General features: G+C 40.4%; 1 protein-coding gene across 5 annotated transcripts in view; it reads right to left on the minus strand.

The window, feature by feature from the left end:
* The window catches only part of ITPR1 (inositol 1,4,5-trisphosphate receptor type 1), a 244803-nt gene that overhangs the window by 63552 nt on the left and 166051 nt on the right, over window positions 1-15200 (minus strand). The window lies entirely within an intron of this gene.

The following is a 15200-nucleotide window of genomic DNA, read 5'->3' on the forward strand; positions in this document are numbered from 1 at the left end:
TGTCTTTGATTACTCCCTGGCAGTTCTGGTTAGAACAGTAGCAGAGGGACTTACTTTGAAAGATAATAATGTTACCTCTTTGATTACCGTGGAAGAGTGGGAGTGCTACTATTTAAACCTCATGGCTGATACCTACATGAGACCCCATGAAATTTGGAGCAGTCTCTACCAAACCAGGAAGGCCTTAATTACCTCTAGTTAGCTAATTGGGCCAAGAAAAAAATGGAACAAAGTAATTTAAAAAATGGATAAAACAACAAAAAACCTGTACAAAATCTTAGTTTACTTGGCAGATTTTATACTCAACTATAACCAATAGGGCTGTCAAATAATTGCTAGAAGGGGACAAATAAGAAACTAAGATAATATTGACTTCATTACACTGAATTAATCTACCAGGAATACAGGACAATACAGACCATCCCACACAGAAGCAAACCTCTGGGAGAAATTGTGAAGTACATTCTGAAAACCAGTTAAAACAATTGCCTCAGACAATTAACCTCAGTAACACATAGGAAGGTTTTTAACTTACAGATATTTTTTTTTTTAAAAAGCCATCTAGAGAGATGTGGTTTTCTTTTTTAAAATGCTGTCCTTGAGCACATGCATAGTATATTACAGTATATACTGGTGTTAAACACCTCTGTTAGACAGGCTTTGCTTTGAAAGTATTGTTTCCCATCTTTACATATGACCATTCAGATTTGGTGGTAAGTGCCAAGAGGCTGAATATAATAGTAAACAGCTAATTAGTATCAGTATCTTTGCTGGGGATAGGGTTTAACTTATCTAAGACATGAAGGAAGGACTAGGGATGGACACAGGAAGTGGAGAGTTGCAGAACCATCAACACAATATCTTAGGCTGAGTAACTGGACATAAACAAAGGGAAAGATGAACAGCCAACTTTAAAACTTGGGGCTGCATATGGAGAAATCAGGTAACCACAGGGACTGGTCTTAGCTTCCATCCCATTTAAGGTGTATTCCCTTTCCAGATCATTAGAAAAAAGCTCAACATGTTCATGATATTTGCAAATTACATTATTATAGAAGGTGTTAAGTACAAGTAAGTCAGGATTAATCAACAGGCCTCTAAAGAGATTAGAAATAGGGAGAAAATTGACACTCAGCCTGGAAAAAAGCATGCTAATATCTTTGGGGAGAAATATTAAAAGAAAGATCTTAGGTACTCAATGGCAGGGAGAAACATGGAAAGCAGTAATGATGAGAAAGTCTGTAAGTGATGGTGGGCAGAGGATATGATACAAGTGACTATTACACTTCAAGTATCTAGTGACATTATGAGGTACACATTGTTCCAGAGGCACTGTGATGAACCCAGGGACAGCATGTGAATTATTTTGGATCCTTTGGAATGGTGAGATTTATACATATTTTGATATTATTTCTGAATTTGCTATTTTTGATAAGAACCGCATTAACTGACACATGAACCCAAATGATATTTCCAGAATGATTCACTGACCAAGAGCCATGTATTAAATGTTAAAGTAAAGACTTTAAAGCTACCCCTTCCCTGCCCTCCACTGGACATGTACCTAGACTGCGTGTTTAAATGAAGAGGTATTTATGTAGGTAACATTAATTTTAGATTGGTTATTTTGGACTAACCAATCAGATGGGTCTGCTTAATGAGATCTGTCCAGTTAAAATGATAAGCAAGACCTGCCTCACAATGATTTTTGGACTTGTCCAAGATACAAAGAATACTATACCTTTGTCTTGATTATTTGGACTGTAAACATTTGAAGCAGGCACTGGCTCTTACTAGGTGTCTGTAGGGGCTAGCACACCAGAGCTTTGATCTTTGTTGGGGGTTCAACATGCTACTTTAATACAAATAAGCAAGAATCAGACCTAGAAACTACTAATGAAATTTTAACAGCAATAGAAGTATCAGTTTTAGAAAGGGTGTCTGTTGTCTACAAAATTTGTTTGAGAAACAAGAGTTTCTGCCTCTTACGCTGGTGTTTTGTGTTAGTTGATCGCATGTATAAAGCACCTTCTACTTCAGAAAAAGCCTCCTCAACACGAAGGAGTGGTGAAGAAAAAGTTTTTTTCTCTATAAACTGCATGAAATAAATATTTTGCATGTTGGTAATGGTTATTTGCTGACAGATTCAGAAGTGTTGCTTTTTTTGTTCGGGTGCTTTAACAGATTTTCCATTGCACGTCCGAGAAAACCTAGCCCGGTGAACATTTCCAATAAAGCATTTTTTGCATGTCATGTGTGCATTTAATGGCTGTCACAAAATGATTGTTTCCATTTAGGTCAGAATACCTATCACCTTCACACACACGAGTCAACCCCAAGCCAGCTCAGTTACCAAGATACTGTATTTTAAGAGGTGTGATTTTGCAAGTTGTGCTGGAGCAGGTAGTTGTGATTATTATAAGAGAGGAGAATCTAAAACTTGTTCACAGATATAGTCCCAAACTTATGTTAGAAAGTTAACATTGTTATGGGAACACCTCTAAAAGAAATGAAGGTTTCCTTCAGGTGATGCAGAGCACCAGCATTCTGACTTGCAGACAGGAGGACTGTGACTGCTGGCCAGGCAAAGGCATTCAGGCACAATGCTCTGGGATAAGAAACAATGAATTGCCATCCTGAGGGTCATAAAAGCACCACTAGCTTTGGCTGTGATGGGATCCATCTGTGTTCTCTCCAGCCAAGGTGAGGGAAAGTTTAGCCCCATTTGCCCAACTTAGGGCCACATAGGCAACTTGCTGTGAGCTCAAGGGCTGCATTTAATTTTCATAAATGGGAACAGACTGCATCCAGCCTCTTCTTTGATAGGGCTGGGCAGCACACAAACTACAGTTCCCAGCATGTAACAGTTCACCTTGGGCAGTCTGCTAGACTATTCAGAATGAGACAGGATTTTAAAGTTGGGACCTGTAGACTCTTGATTGAAGAACAGAGTGGGTAGCTGTGACCTACAGTATAGAGTTCAGTGGACTGTACTGTATTATGGCCTTTCCCATTAAAAGGGAGCATATTCCAGTAGGATATTTTGAAACTCTAGGGACAAAGTGGGGATGAGAACTCAGTCACCATTAGTACCCTGGAAGCTTATGTCTGGATGACCCATGTCGGCACAAGTGTAACACTTGGTAGATTATTTAGGCAGTCCACACACCTGCATAAACGTGAGCTCACTGGGTCCATATCACCCCCAGCCTGTGCCCTTCACATGTCCGACTATCAAAGGGCAGATTAGCTGGCATCTGCTGGATTTCAAAACCTATAACCGTACAACTATATTAGACTTCCTTTGTGAGATTTTTCTTGACTCATATCTACATTTGCACCCCGCCTGCGGTTTAGGAATCCCATTACTGTATCTTAGATTGGAAGGTGACTGCCTTGTAGCATTTGGCACCTAGATCTTAAGGTCATGGGCACATCTGAATTGCTGAGACAAGCAGCTGTGCCTTTGAGATGGACCTTAGAGTGCCCCTTTCATACTCATATCAACCCACCTCGCCCGCATATTGAGAAAAGCTCCTCGTCCTGTCCCATTTTAAGACGTGCTCTGTTTGCCCCATATTTATTTCCTTCCCATGCCACTTCCTCCTTCTCTCCATTTCTAGCAGTGGTCCCCCTCAATTGCTTTTATTTCAAATGTCAACTAGGCTTTTTTAAAAGCACGTTTGCTGTTTTTAACCATGTTGCACAAGCATCTCTAGCCCTTTAGTAGGAGGAGCTCCTTACAAAATAAAATATTCAAGCCAAGCATGCTGCAAGAATATGCTCAGTCACAAGGATTGGGTCTGTTACCAAACCTGCATATTGACAGTGGATCAGCTGTCCGTTTCTGCAGAATTCAGTGATGATCAGACAGTATTCTGTTTCATAACAGTCATTTGCCATGAAACAAGAAATATCATATGATACACGGGGGGGAAGGGGAGTCATGTGGTTTGTTTCATGAACATTGGATTCAGTAAACACAGCCTTAGAAGCACATTTACATCAATGAAATGCAACACATCCCCAAAATGCAGCCACTCATGGCCACACAATTAACTGAATCACGACTCCTTTGACACCAGAGGCAACCTGATTGTGATTAATTGCTATAGCCACAGAATGAATAAGAAACCCAACATATTTATATACTGCGTACATTTAACATCTGCAACAGGAGATATTCAGCTGCACCACACAAGACAATGGAGAGACTTTCCTTTGAGCATCTGCCACAAACCATTCATAATTAACTTTCAACGTTTACTGAGCCAACTGAAAAGTTAGAGACTGCTTCTGTTAAATGATATAGACACACACAAGGAGAAGGAAAATCCCATTTCCCCCCCCCTTGTAGGGTTTGAAGCTAAAGGTTCACGAGTCCAAACTCCTGCAGTGAACTGAGGAAAATCTTTATTTCCGCAGTAGATGGTTTCCATGCAGGTATCAGAGCTGAGCGAGCCACACAGAACACAGCACCTTTCAGCTGTCTCCATGGTATACTGCACTTTGACACACAGCAAGAGGCTGGGTTAGTTTCAAGAGGATTGGAAAGGAGAGGAATCCAGCACAGGTCACCGTCCTTATTCAAAGAGAATCAGCCTGATAGATTCGTCTGAAGCTAATGCAAATAGTCTATATAAAACTGTCACAGGGGAAAGTGTTCAGTAAATCTTTGCTAAAATCTGTGAAATCTTTGCTAAAAGCGTAGTTTCCTCTTGCTTTTGCGAGACACTAAGAAGAAACAAGGAACCCACTGACCAAATGGGAACCCCACCTTCACCTTAACCCTACTAATGCAAATTATATTTGGTGAAAATAGGCTTGGATTACATAGCTAGTGAACAGTTTAACAGCGAATGGCTTAAAAGAACAGTGGTTTCCCCCCCATGACTATCTATAGAATGTTCTAGTGAACATTTTGCAGGCAAAAGGGACTAAAGACACATCCAAATGACCTAATATACTAGCACAATAGGGTCCTGGCCCAAGACTACCCCTCCTACGTGCTACTGGAGTACAAACAATAATTCATCGGAATTTAAGACCAGAAGGGACCATTATATCATCTAGTCTAACCACCTGTATAGCACAGGCTATTACGTGGGTAACTATGTGAAATGTATTAAGCCCAATAATTCATATTTGGCTGAAGTATTACTTCCAGAAAGGAATCCAATATTGACCTGATGATAAACTTCAAGAGATGGAGAATCCACCACTTCCTTTGGTAGTTTGTTTCAGTGGTTAATCACACTCACTGTTAAAAATTTGTGTCTAATTTCTAATTTGAATTTGTCTGGCTTCCGTTTCCAACAACTGGATTTTTATTGTCGCTTTCTCTGCTCCATTAAAGAGCCCCGGATACCTGGTATCTTCTCCCCAAGCAAGTACTTACACACTTTATGTCTCCTCTCAATTTTCTTTCTGATAAACTAAACCAAGCTCTTTAGTCTTTCACTATAAAGCATTTTCTTCAACCCTCAAATAGTTTTTGTGGCTCTTTTTTGCACCCTCTCCAATTTTTTACCATTCTTTAAAAAATGTGGACCCCAGAATTGAATAATAATAATAAATAATAAACTATCAGAATGATTCACCTAGTGTGCAACAAACAAACAAACCCAACCCCACTCTTCTCCCCACAACTCTCACAACTTAATAGTTTAATTCAATTTCAGGCACCTTGAGGAGAGGTGAAACTTAGATGCATCTTAGTGCCTGATGGATTCTCTGCAATCTAACTGTACAAAATGCAGCTGGCCAAAATGGAAGAAGCTTAGACAGATGGAATTACAGAACTAGGGTAACTGTGATAGTGTGTACAAGCGGTTCTTAATATGTTTATGCCTCAGCAATGGGTAGCAAGCAGCTTAGGTAACAATTTAAACCAACTATCTGCCCTTTGCAGACTAATGCGGAATCACATGGCAGGTTGTAAACTTTACTGACTGATGTCTTATTTTAGAGCAAACTGAAGAACTACAGCATCACAAAGGGCAGTAAAGACTCAGTCAACTTAAACACAATAACCTGCTTAACGACATGGGCCTGTGCACACTGAATCAGCACAAAGGATTGCCAAGTGGAAAAACCTAGAATGCCAGGGACCAGCTGAAGGCAGTTTGTGTCTGGTTCTCACTTTTCAAAGGCTTATCAGGTTTTGCTCACGTCTTTATGTGTATGTTTGTCACTCTTTCTGGGAACACATTAATCTATTCAGTTAACTGTTAACCAGACTTGCCCTGAAGTCACAGCTGTTCGTATTGTTAACCAAGAAACCGGAAAGATGAACATTCGTGCTTCTCACATCAAATAGCTTGGCTTCTGTTCCCAGACTTGATAATTATAGGCTCTATTATATACTCTGTTTGCACGCTCATGTGGTAAGAAGTATAATCAAAACCTATTTAACAAACACTGTATGCGAAGTGTGTTGGTTCAAACTCACTCTCCTTTCTGAAGGAAGGGTGATCTGATTACAGAAAGCTGTGGGTGGAGATCCAAACGAGACAGTGCCTTTGGCATTAGGAGGACAAAATGTTTTCTGGACCACACCCTTAAAGCACAGTTTTGACAGACCTCCTCAAGTAAATTTACAAGTATAAACTCCGGGAGATCCCATTAATTAGTAGGGTGAGAATCTCTCAGGAAAACAGTCATGGTTTAAGAACCAAACAGTTAATTTAAAGTAAACCTGGCAAAAACTCAAAGGCTTACGTTGAGCTGGTAGAAACTAACCCACCCCAATATAGAGCTAAAAGTTAATCAATGAAGACTGGTTTCATGAGAAATTGTTCAATGATGAACTTGACATGCAGGGATGTTTCCAAAAGGAAAGTCCCTTCAGCTACTGAGAAAAAAAGATTACCTCTCTGGCCTGGAAACAGCAGATCTTTTACTCCAATGTCAGAGAGAAATGACTAAGTGGAAGTTAGCTTGTCTTGGTTATCCTGGTGGGCTACCACTATGAACTATTACAAAACTCCTGTGCTAGTTTTATGAAGGTGTACTTGCAAAAAAGCTCACCCCCACCTCATCTAGCCAGACTGTACTTCAAGGCATCCATATTTCACACTTTTAAAAATAAACTGCAAAGCTAACATGAGCACTGAGTCAAATACAGAAACAAACCCTTTAGGTTCCCTCCAGCCAGGCTGCAAGGGCTTTCAGCACAGAATAAAGTTGTTTGTTTTTTTTAAACAAACAATTCTTTCTGATACGTCTAAGAAATCCTTTGGTATTTCCTTGCTTGCTAAAAATCCATCATTCTGTGTCCTTAGTAATACCATTAGTCCCATGGAACCTAACATTTGTTAGTTAAAATGTGGGTTGAATGTGTTCTGTAGCCTGAATTAAGCCCATAAGGAATATCTGCTGAATGCCCCAAACTCACTATTTTTCAGCATAGCTTTACACTTCACCTTTAACCACTGCAAGTGCAGAGGGAACACCATCATAGTAGCAACCCAAGCTACATATTCTGCAAACACACATGCACATGCAGAGCACACTTATGTTACTGATGCTCCCCTGCAGGGCTATACGCTGAACTGGAAACATTGTCCCCCTAACAACAAATCTGATTAAGGAGACTCTCGGGGAGGGACCTAACTGTTTAGTAACAGATCCACTAATGATATTCTTCCCCCACAAACATTACAATGAAATCAGGTGGGAGAGCTAATCCACTTGTTTCTGGAAGACCCCTTGTATTAGACAGCATTCCCAAATGCGGCATTTAAAAGCCTGACAATCTCCAGTTTAAACTGGCAAATAATTCTCACGAGACACTAAGGTAAAAAGCAGCACAGGGGCAATGAGGTGAACTGGGAAGTCAACAAAGCAACAATGATGACTCATCAGTAGGCATGTGCCTGTTCAGTTGGGGGTTAAAATTCCTGCGAACATGGAGCAGATGGCTCTAAAAGCGTGGGAGACTTGGGGCTCTGACGTGCTTTTGACACAGGGCTTTTATTTGAGTTCCTCTCCACATGCATAAGAGCATTCACCCATGCACACAACAGATCACATATGTGATCCATGTAAAGCTCTTATATGGAAAAGCATGTATCCCACTTCCTTAGAGAGCCATGAGGAGGTGTGAGAAACACGGAAGTCTACAGACTCCAAAGAAGGTGTAAGCTCTTCTTGAGAGACAGGGGAATTAAAGAAAACCATAGCAACAAGTCAGTCCACCTACCCAAACCACCCACCCACCACCAGTTTCATTTGCTGACGCACTTCAAAAACAAGCTGGCTCCTACCCGCTCTGGAAGGTGAGCAAGCCCTGAGAGCTCATTAAATTCCCTTCTCAGCTACTCTTGTATGCCTGCAGCTAGTGAGCAAGTAGGATATAAATAGAAGTTATATAACATCTCTTTGTTGATTCCTGTGCTTACCAAAAAAACACACACACACAACCCTGCAGCATGACCTTGTTTTTCTGAATAGCTTGCCTCTGCCTGCTTGCTGAGGACTTTAATCCTGTTAGGGATTATCTTAAAAGTTTAAACAACAGGATATAGATTTCACAGACAGGGGAATATAGGCAAAATATTAAGCATTAGCGAGTTACTTTCTATATTCCTTATAATTTTAGAATGACATCTACTGACTGTTGAACTGACCCAGGGCTTTTCCAAGTAAGATATATGAGAACATGCAATTCTAAATAATACAGTATATAGGTCTACAGCGATCATACCATGGTGAGGAGATTTAACATTCAGACTCTGATATAGTTCCCCATCTTCATTTTTCACCCACATAAATGCTATATTACAAAGGGCAGAGTCAGTGATGCTAGGTTCCAGGAAGCTGCTGTCTTGATTACTGACGTTTAATAATATATGGAGATATACCTATCTCATAGAACTGGAAGGGACCCTGAAGGGTCATTGAGTCCAGCCCCTTGCCTTCACTAGCGGGACCAAGTGCTGATTTTGCCCCAGATCCCTAGGTGGCCCCCTCAAGGACTGAACTCACAACCCTGGATTTAGCAGGCCAATGCTCAAACCACTGAGCTATCCCCCCTGATTACTTGCAAAACACAATACATCAATAACAGAGTGGAGTCCACAAGTTCAATGCTCTCTTCCATTGCTATACTGCCTTCTTACCCACCCCGTTCACAAGCTGGGACTCCTCTCTGGTAGCTTTATCTCGTCCAGCAATAAAGAAATTATTTTAATCAAACAAGAGCAGGAATGATTTCGTAGCAGCTATTCAATCGTCAGTTCCCAGTGCAGTAATGTTATCAGTTATCATTTACACTATAGTGATGTCTAAAGGCCCAGTGTGATAGATAGTATATGTAAAATCTCCTTGCCCACATGATAATCAGGGATCTGTTGCAATATGTGTTGACTTAATGATGATTTACAGTGTGACCAGATCAACTGGGATACATCCTGCAACATTTACACAATACATAGATCATCGATATAGTATTCACTGGCATAAGAGACGAATTATAGACAAAGAGGAGGACAAGACTGCTGACCTAAAGAGATTACAATTGATGGCATGGATGTTTGCTGAGAATTATGCTACCTCTCTTTGCAGGGAAAGTTTTGAAGCAGCAGTTTTGTTTGGCGTGTCACCAAAGCTAACAGTGACATTCTTTGGAGTACTGTACCTAGAAAAAGTTTCTAATAATTTCATGATGAAAGATGTAGATGACCAGCTCGTACGGAGTTGGACAATAACACAGGATGATTGTATTAGTTTTCTAAACAGAAGTTACATCTGTCTTGAGAATATTTTTCAGATTTAACCCTATAGCAAAAAAAAAAATTGGTTATTGATTTATGTAAACACCCCCCCACACACATTTTATATACACACACAAATGTATACTACACATATGAAGAAAGAAAACAAACAGTTTTTCTACAGGTAAAGCATAAGCGATCCTGAACCGTTGGTCAGAAAGAGAAATCTGACAATTCCTACTTGCAAGAGTTTAGTGGTCCAGAAAGCATTTGTGATGGTCCACCAACATACTTCATTTGACAACTTTCAAGACACTGGACCACAAAGCAGTTGGTATCACCTAGATACTCTGTGTCTGCACATGCAATTGAATGTTGAGTAGTTTTGTAATAGTAGCTTTTAAACACACAAAATACATCTTTAATATTTTAATAAACTGGACAATGCCTGTTTTTAAAAAATCCACATCACTCTGATCAGTACTTCTTAGTCAGAAGGTACAGAACAGGTGGCTGCTTAGAGTAGCAAAATATTAGGAGCAGCAAACCAGTCACTGTGGACTGGGAAGGGATGGCAGTTTGCTTAGGGCACTAGAATCCTTAGAAAGGTCCTGATTTTGCATATCCCTTCACTGCCTGAACTCTGACCAATTTTCAGGGTTAATTTCAAACCACCTGGTGTGCACTCTGAAGCAAGGTTGACCAAAATTCTGCAAGCAAGGCCTCTGGCTCCTGCAGCATTCCAGAGCAGCTGTCTAGAGATTCTACCTCTGCTTCAAGTACATTTAGATGATGGAATTTTTCATTGAAGTATATATGAAAGATTAACCTTATAAATATGTTACTAAACTCAACTTTGCACTACCACTTGATTTTGTACATTTCAGCATGCTGCAGAATTTTATATGGAAAATAAATAGCAATTATGATGGCTGTGAAGCTGAAGGTTTTGGCAGTTGGGTAGGACACAGTTGGAGGTTCTGGCACTAAGGAAACTGAGGACAGTGGTTTAGTAGCATAGAGTAAGTAGATTTCTGACATTTCATTTCAAAGTTATTCATCCCAGTGGGATGAATGGTGCAGTTCACATCTCTAACAGTTACTATTTCAGGTTGTCTGCAGACTCAGGGACCACATCTGTTTACGTCTGCAAGGGGCACTGCCAATATCTCACAGACAGCTACGACTCTCCACCCAACAAATGCTATTGATAGCTGGGATGCCCACATCCTTTTGGGTGTAGATTTACTAGTCCTAGTTGGCTACTGTCCTGAGAAGTCAATTAGAACTGAAGGAGCAACAGATTGGAAAGGCAATGTAGTAGATCAGAATGGTGTGTTTTTAAATGTATGCCACCTACCATGTTTTGAACTCCTGGGTAATTAAAACATCAGATGACTCTTGAATTTGGCACCTGTGATTTTTCAAGGTTACCACTGGTTCTTTTTAGCACTGATCCAGGACATTAAATGTTTTTCTTCTCTTAATACCAACTATGTCAAAATGGCACCTTTTTACTTAGCAGATCTGCTCCACTTGTGCATTCAAAGTCCTTGCAACTTTAATGTCACCAACATTTTCTCTTTAAATATTTTTTTTTACACCTGTGCACTGCCAACACAGCTGAGAAAGAATGATCTCAACTACTCCTTCTTGTGCATCGAGTGCACTATTTTTTACTGAGCTCCTCTCCATTGCCTTTGAAGGCAATGGGACACACCACAGTCCAAAACCATAATCTGCCCTGAAGGATCTTTCTTGCTGGTGTGGATACATAAGAAGGAAAGAAGTCTCTCAGGTCCCAGATAATTTTGCAGGGCTGGCACATATAATTAGCACCTTTTACGTGTATAATGAGCTGATGTGATATAGAAATTAAGACACAAATATGGAACACCACAATGCCATTTTTACAGTCACATTTCAGGGAAGAATCACACTTATGCTGTAAGCTCCAGACCTGGGCCCAGAGCAGTTTTTATTCTTGCTGCTTCATTAACTTTTGCCTGCATGCTGCAATCACAACTGTGGCACTGGCTCCCAGGGCTAGTATTATGGCGCTACAGCACATGCTCTTCAGGGTACTGTTGCTAGAGGATATTCCCTGCTCTTCTCTTCCCAGATCTGGCTCTCACATCTCCACCAAAGAGTTCTGCACAGAGTTCCGCTGCAAGATGACTTCTTGATCCCCTGAAAGTGCCAGGGACATAGAAGGACCCCGTTTCCCCTCTCCTAAGTAGCCTCAATTCAACCCCCTCCAATTCCAAAAGCAAGCAGCCACTGAGAAATGAGTAGTAGGGGACAGGGACTAATAGAAATTAAAAGTAATATTCAGAGTGCGATCTTTAATGCAGGTGGGGAGTCAACTTCTCATCTGCATATAATGAACTTTGGTTTGATTATCAATCCCCCTTGCCATGTAATTTCTATCTGCACCCTTATCAGGAGCGGTATACCTGGGAAAAGAAGAATTATGGTTTGGGGTTGTTTCACCTGTAAGAGTATATACAATAAAACACAGAGATATACTAGTCCTGAGGACTGGTACTATATTAAGCTCTTGTGGGATTTTAGTACATACTTCACCAAAATGAAGCCAGTCTCATCACTTTATTTGATCTTGACAACACTACTTGGGAGTGGCCGTGGGAAACCTATTTTTCAACTTTTGAGAAGATCCCTAATTAAGTGAGCTGACCAAAATCGCCATGGAGAACAGGAAGTTATGTAAGAGAGTTTACTCATTATTAACTTTCACAGATCCAGGAAACCTGAAACTCCAGGAGGTGAAACAGCCTATATGGTGCACATTTTTATTTGGCAGGCGAGAGACATGCTATAGGAGAAATGTTTAGCAATTTCCTCCACTGTCATTCACTTGCCGAGTTTACGTTAACTGAAGCAAATTCACAGTATATGCAATAGACTACCCTCTGATCTGCTCTAAAGGAGAGAAGTATGCTCTAAATTAAACTTGCCTACAAGCAAAATCACAAAGCAAAATTGTGCAAAGCAAGCCAAAGAAAACAATGTATGTAGCACAGGTGCCACACACAGGCCAGCAGCACAACCGAAAGTAGTGCATGCATCCGACGAAGTGGGTATTCACCCACGAAAGCTCATGCTCCAATACGTTTGTTAGTCTATAATGTGCCACAGGACTCTCTGCTGCTTTTACAAATCCAGACTAACACGGCTACCCTTCTGATACCGAAAGTGTGTGTATGATCGTTCTTTTACATTACACAGCTCTGAAGGTGATTTCTGAAACAACACCTATCCATGCATTTCTCAGGAGTTTTTGCCATCTCTCGGAAAGCACCAGGAGAGAATGACTGGTTCCAGCTTTCTGTGGGTTGACACACTAGGAGTTACATAAAATATAAGGGAGCTTATATAATTTTCAGTTCAGTGAGCGGTAACATTTGTCAAGTTAATTTATTGCCTTTTCTGACCCTTCGATTCAAACTTGTCTGTGCTATTATAAATTGCCAAGGTGCTAAATCCGGGGTGAGCTTCCATAGCAAATTTGAGCTCTCACTCCAATAGGTACAATAAACTAATTTCCAACAGAAACAGTTTCTTGGACATTTCTATTAGCTTGCTTGGCAGTAGAGATACTGAAAATGCTCACGTGTATTCTAGATATTAGAACTAACCTAATCTGGATTAGGAAATTCCACCTTGATCGTTTAATGCGTCCATGAAACAGAAAGTCATTTCCACAGTTAAAACAACCTATTAGAATAATAATGAAATAATTAACACTCAGTCACATTCATCACCATTATAAAACATGCAGCAACACCGAAGCCAGTGTGCTCAGATATCTACTAACAAAGATTTAGCAGCAAAAACTATTCAAGTTATCCTTGTCCAATAACACAGTGATCTCTTCTCCCATTAAGGCACATGGGAGTTACCAGAGAACTCCCATTATTAACTTTAACAGGAGCATCAGCACACATAAGTCCCTGTGTGTCAGTGGAAAATTTTGCTTCACTGCACTCTCTGCTCATTTCAAATGTGAAAACCTATGGTAAGAAAATACCATGCAAGAACGAAGCATTTCAGATCTCATTGCCAAGAAAGTCATTTTGCGTAACCCATTTTGCCAGTATTCCAATAGCTTCCTCATTCTCAGTTTCAACGCAGTAAAAACATACACAGCGTAGTGGGAGCTTGTTGAGAATACCATAGTTAAATAAGAGCTGCTAATAATAAATATACATTTGCCATGAATGAAGATAATTAATTTGTGTAGAATTGCAAGGCAAAGACTTTTGGTAGGTGGAGCTTCTGAAAGTTAAAATTAGAAGTACATGTGCACCGATAGTCTGTGATATAAGATTAACAAAGCTCAGACTCACTATTCTAACGGCAGTTTGTTAAAATCCCAGTAGGATCTCAGTAAATCCACACTAAAGACTGGGAGACCTATTATGAACTTCTCACCTAAATTTGCAAAATTGAAGAAGTGAATAAAAAAGCAGAGGGTGGCAAAGACAGTGCAACACAAACTGTACTTTGTTCATTTTGACAAGTGTATCTGGGTTTTCATAATACCTCATAATAGACTAGTAATGTTCTGCAGCATGTTTTGTAGAAGTAATGAAGTCTTAGCAATAAGAAATGTCACACTTCCATACTCTGCTATTAAATCTTCCCTGTGCAGAAGGGAGAGATTCTTTTTAAAAATGTGAATTGAAAGCAGTGGGGATGAATGGACTACCAAATGCTGGCCTTCTGTAACAGTCTTAAGCAGCTTCGTTTCACCTGCTCACCACCTTAACCTTGTAGTTTTCTAGGCAACTAGATACAACATTGTCCCCAGGTGCGAAGGGGAAGCATGGTTATACTAACCTCACCCAGAAAGGAGACCAATTTAACTGAGCCACAATTTAGTCATTACTTTGTGGGAGGGAGAAGTGAAATCATGATTTTACTACATCAACTTTCAAGTTCATTTTGATTTGTAAATTCTGAGCCAGCTGGTCTCCCAGAAATTAAGCTCCGTCGTCAGCATTTTTCTACATTAAATTTTGATGCTTTATTTTTGACGACTCGGGTAGTGCTGAATGATTAGGAAGAGCTGAAGTACAGCTGTTCTTTATGTACACTGAAGCGGCACTTTGAGGCCCTGATCAGAGAGCCCCATTGTGCCAGGCACTGACCAAGGCAAGAACACTCCCTGCTCCACAGAGTTCACAATCTAAACTAACAAGTGGGGGTGGGAGGGAACTGCCAAGATGGGGACCTTTGCATCCATTGCCACATTCTGCACTTTGGCACTCTGCCTTTGGGGCTGTGGGAATCCTTGGCGAGTAGTTCATCTGTGGCACAACTACTTCACAGGGTACTTTCAGCATAGTTTGGGTGCATGAGTAATAGCTCCTGGACGTGCCTGTGTATTCTGTACAGCACTAGCTGTAGGTTTCAGTGAATGATTTGGTGCATAAAACCTCAGTGTTATTCTGAAATTAG

This window comes from Mauremys reevesii, linkage group 7, assembly GCF_016161935.1.
Source record: "Mauremys reevesii isolate NIE-2019 linkage group 7, ASM1616193v1, whole genome shotgun sequence".
NCBI lineage: Eukaryota > Metazoa > Chordata > Testudines > Geoemydidae > Mauremys > Mauremys reevesii.